The 5,232-nt window shown below is 43.1% G+C and overlaps 1 long non-coding RNA gene across 1 annotated transcript; it reads right to left on the reverse strand.

Annotated features, from left to right (window-relative positions):
* Positions 1–860: 860 nt before the first annotated feature.
* On the reverse strand, positions 861–2,284 carry LOC120369509. Its single transcript, XR_005583197.1, has 3 exons — positions 2,077–2,284; positions 1,127–1,368; positions 861–1,020 (listed from the first exon to the last, which is right to left on the reverse strand). It is a non-coding gene; the product is annotated as an uncharacterized LOC120369509 (long non-coding RNA).
* Between the last annotated feature and the right edge of the window lie 2,948 nt (positions 2,285–5,232).

Genomic DNA, 5,232 nt, shown 5'->3' on the forward strand with positions numbered 1-5,232 from the left:
TTCTTTTCTGGTTCCAATCCCTTACAAACACGACAGGTGAAACAGGATTGGGCTTTTTTTGGACGGGGCTCTACATCCCAGTTGCCCTGGAGGACACTGCAGTACAAGATCACTGTTTGTGGAAGGTGCTATGTTAGCAGTGTGTAACACTAACATTAGTGCATGCAAGTATTCATTGCTCAGTTTTAACCGCAAGTGCATTTCACTGAATCACAAGCGATGATAAACATGTCAAGAAGGGTCAGCTGATATTCTTGAATGCTCTACAGAGTCTTAGGGTTTTGTAAAAAACAAAACCCATCATCCAAATGTGTTCTAATGCACCGTAAGAGCATGCTCGAGTACCATAGCAATGAGTGTGGTATAAGCATCTGAACAGTCTATTTAGCTAGTCCTGATGCTTTCATGATAAAATACATGCAGGTTTCTCTCAGATGGACTCAGGGTCTGTATCTTTCCATTTTCAGGTGCACATAAATTTAAGTCTTTGAAGCTGCGGAGACTCCAGAGGGGTGGTCAGAAATAGCATAGGATTACAGAATACTGGACACAAATGTGGTTACTGCATGCAGCCAGCAGGAGGGCAAGAATCTCCACTTGTATTCTACCTCCCCCCCAGACTCCGAAGAGAAGCTCTTCCATAGAGTGTTCTGGATTGGGGTTTAGGGCTATTAATTGTGTATTTGTGTGCCTATGCCCCCTGCCAAGAAATGGGCTAGGCAGACAGCTTATGGTTGCAGTGAGCTGGAGTTTGGAGGAGAAGTTGCTACAGGAATACACCATTGTAATACTTTTGAAGTGTATTCACACCTCTGTTTGGGGAACCACTCCAAAAACTAAGGTCATTTGTGTAGACTGGATACCAAAAATGGAGAGGATGGTTTATTAGTGGTGTAACAGCGGTATGGCAGAACAATAGGCATCTCTCCCAGAAGATCAAGGGTTTCAGCAGATATCTGAACTACAGATTTCTGTCCATTTCTCTCTGTGGCCCAGTGCACGGCGTCAGATAAAATGCACCTGTACAAGTGGAGAAATGCAGCAGGTGGAATTAGGCTACATTAAGGAGAAATTTGAAAGAAATCAGTGGAAACGAAAAGGCAGGAGAAAAGGAAGAATGACTTACTGGCTGGCCTCATGTTCCATATACCAGAGAACACCCTCGAACACTTTCCCACACGCCTGCAATGTATAGCATTGACTAGCATCGCTAAGTCCCATGATGGAGAAGAAGAGTGGTCTAGTAGCCAAGGCATTGGGCCGGGACTCAGAAGATCTGTGTTCAGTTCCCAAGATCTGTAGGGTCCTAAGCAAGTATCTTGAGGCCTTGTGTTCAAGAGTTAATGGAAGTTGCAGTGCTCAGAACCTCTGGGGAAAAAAAAAACACCTAGCCTTTAACATCAGTACCTCAGTTCTTCTCCTGAGAAATATAGATTATAATACTTCCTCTCCCCCATCCTTTGTCTCTAAGAAATTTGAGGGAGGGACCATCTTTTACTATTTCTGTATAGCACCAAGCATACTAGGGCCCTGATCTCACCAGAGATCTCTAGGGACTACTGTGATACAAATAAAAATGGACAATATTTGTGGCACTAATTCTATCCTGCTGTAGCGATTAATGCCAATTATGTGACACGCCCCCCTTCTAAGACTGCTAGTCCATATTGCTAGAATATAGTAAAAAAAATAAAAATCCAAGTTTGTCATTAAGTTCATATTTCCACTAAAAGTGGCAGACTCTGTTATGTTCACATATCAGCCTTCAACAGCAGGGACTATAGCATTTCTCCAATACACAAAAGAGAAGTTACAGCAGAAGTCCACCTGTGATAAATCCTAGCCCTACCTGACCAGGTAAGTGGACCGGGGCCAGATCCCAGCCCCACAGTTTTTTCCATAGAGGAAAAGAGACACTTGCACGGTACATGAAAGGGAAAATAAAACCTCTTTGGGGCCAAATGCTTGGTATTTTATTTTAAAAGTCAGTGCAAAAACTTCCTTAAAGTACTCTGCGCCTCAGGCTGCTTCTGCAGCATAGCACCAAATGTTAACTGACCCAACCACACTACATACCGTTAGCAGTTCTCCTTCAAGGAGCAGAAAACAGGTTTTCATCCATGCAGCAGCAGCAGCAACAATCTCATTAACCACCACTACTTATATGTACTGCAGCAAAATGGCTACAGGTGCCATGATCTCTTCGCTTGAGCTCTGAAAAGATTCCTTTGGGTCCAAGTGTCCCTCTTCCACGTAGATGAATGTAGGTAAAACAAAAAGAATGATTCTGCACCCATTGAAGTAAATGACAAAGTGCTGGTTGACTTTAATGGTGCAGCATTAGATGCCAAGAAAACTGAGAGTCCCTAAGATCTATATCATCTGTCACAGGGTCTAAACTTTGTAGATAATATTAGGTGCATTTTCATGATGCCTTGTGAACATCAGTGCTAATGGAAGGGCATGTTCATGTTTTCCTCTCTAATGTCTGAAAAGTAAACATGAAAAATGGAAAATTTATTTTGAAAATTAAGAAAAATTACCACCATTTTATTCTTATTATTATGATACCAAGTCCCTCTTCTTGCTCCCACTCAAATCAGTGTGAATGTTTTCTTAGGGCCTGATTTTCAGAAGTGCTGAGTACTCACAGCTCCAGCTAAAGCCAGTGAGAGTTGCAATTGCTGAACACTTGTGAAAATCAGACCCTTCATGTCTGAATATGCAGCAACTATACTAACAAATGAACAAGTTTGAAAAAAAGTGAATTTCTGTGTAGAGTTGACTCCTAGAGGTGGCGGTTTAAAGCTCTCTACTGGATCTTCTAACTTATTGTGCAGAAATGAGACAACTGCACAATGCCTCATTATTTCAGTTCCATGGGACACTTGGAGAAACTGTATCTGCAGGCTGCAGAACTAGGGCAGACAAAGGTGATGGAGCCCTAGCCACAAACAAAAGAATCCCCTATGGTTAGCTGCCAAAGGTTCCTAATTCTGACAGGGCAGGAATACAGTGTGGTACCTTTCCACAAGGGCAAAACCAGAGAATTTGCTGTTAGTTTTGGCCTGGAAGCATCTGTGACTGTGTGTGGGCCACAGGTAAAATAACAGTACCAAAAAGAGATTGCTTGATTGGTAGCCAACATCTTGACATAGAATGGAATTGCTTGACATTGCACCTATAAGCCATCCAAGCCTCTGTTAGCAAAGCACAGACACATCTAAGTGAGAAAAGTGTATGTTTTCCTTTCGAGTCTATCAGCTGTTAGCATGTTGTCATTTAGCCTCATATAATCCTCCCCTGAGTGTCGACATCACTGTTCTCTCCAAGTACACTCAGACCAATCAGCAAGATGTTGTCAGTTTGGGCAAACTTCCATAAATGGGTATGGAGAGTAGACATGACTTCATGCTCCTTACTAGACTGGGGGCATTGCCAAAACACTGAATCCCCTTTCTACTGACACAGTGGAGAGAGATTTTCAGATCTTGACTCATACGCTTTGCACTTCATGGCAAGCAAACCACAGAAATCTGTGGTGACTTTGTGGCCAAAGCCGCGGAGTTCTGATATTTTGTTGAATAAGGCTGTTAGCAGATTTGCAATCACACACAAATTCTTTTTCCACAGACCTGCTGTTTCCTCAAAATAAGATGGAGCTAGAATAGCAACATTTCAAGTGGCAGCATTTTTATGCGTCCAGGGCAACCTTTATGAACAAATCTGAATAAAGAATTTTGCCACTATTTTATGTTAAAAAAACAAGAACAGGTGTCTCTTAGAAGATAAACAGAGCATTTAAACTGTATATAGGTACAGTGCCCAATCCCGTTAAGTCAATGGGGCTCTGTTCCAGCAATGCTGCAACTGACTGCAAGTTCAAGGGGCTGCCCATGCAGGACTGGGCCATGGAAATTTTGTTGGAGTCAGTGGAAGCAGAATCAGGCCCATATTAGTTGCTTCTCTTCTTAAAGATAAATTCATCCCTTCACACAGATCTAGCTGCAGGATCAGGGCTCATGTGAGTGGTTATACAGTGTACCCTCATAGCCTGCTGTTCTGAGATGGCCGAGTACTGCCTTCCAACGAAACAGTGTATGGGCCTGATCCAAAGTCAGCTGGAGTGTTTCTATTGACTTTAATGAGCTTTGGTCAGGCCTTAAAAGCATGTGTGGCGCGTATTGCTGCTTTTATCAACTTTTCTGTAACACTTTTGTAACAACTGTCTAATGGGTCATGATTTGACTAATTTTGGAATGCAGGCTCTTTGGAACATATCATCCATTAGGCATGGACTCCCCTATCTGTCTGTATCCATCTGTTGTCTCTTGTATTATACCCAGATCATAAACTCTTAGGGTAGGGATCATCTTTTTTGTCTATGTTTTTATAGCCCCTTGTACAATGGGGTTCTTCTAGTGCATGACTAGGGCTATCAAGCACTTCTTGTTATTAATTATTATTATTACCCACATGCAAATAGTAGGCATAGCAAAAAAATAAAAATAAAAATGTTAAAGCTGCCCTCCTTCTCCAATTATTGGCTTTAGAGTTCAGCACTGGCTTAGGAAGAAGATAATTCTTTCCTCTGCTCGTCTCTGTAGAATGGGGATTATAATACTTACCCATATTCGCAAGGCACTTTTGATACCTATGCTAAAAAAAAGTGCTATATATGTGCAAAATATATAGTATAATTAATTGTAATTATGTCTATTAATTATATTATATTGGAGATGAACTCTGGATTCCCTCTGTTGGTTTTTGACAAACTTGGTTAGTTGAGTTTGAGCTTTGCAAAACCACAGTTGGTTGGGGGCCTGGCTCTATTTCACTTTACAATGCTAAAGTAGTGAGTAGTGAGAAAGGTGTCCTGAATGAAAGAAAGAAAGAATCTGGCTCACCCCTTCTCTCAGCGTCCCCTTTAAGAAGCGGTGCTAGCGGTGGGAGTCTCCCGTCCAGCTTTCACACCTTGGGTGGGAAAGGGAGGCGGGACCTCTCACCTCTGATTGACGGGCCGCCAACATCAATGGAACGTTGTGTATCCAAACCGGGGGGGCCGGCTGTCCAATCCAGCGGCGCGCGGGCACGCTCTAGAACGCCGGGCGGCCAATGGGAGCGGAGCGAAGGGGGGGAATGTTGCGATGTATCCAACGTGGGCTTGAGACTAGAGCTGCGCTCGGGGGCCGGGAACGCGATCGCGGCTGCGGGGGGCTCGGGCGGCAGCGG

Source organism: Mauremys reevesii, linkage group 7 (genome assembly GCF_016161935.1).
Source record: "Mauremys reevesii isolate NIE-2019 linkage group 7, ASM1616193v1, whole genome shotgun sequence".
Taxonomy (NCBI): domain Eukaryota; kingdom Metazoa; phylum Chordata; order Testudines; family Geoemydidae; genus Mauremys; species Mauremys reevesii.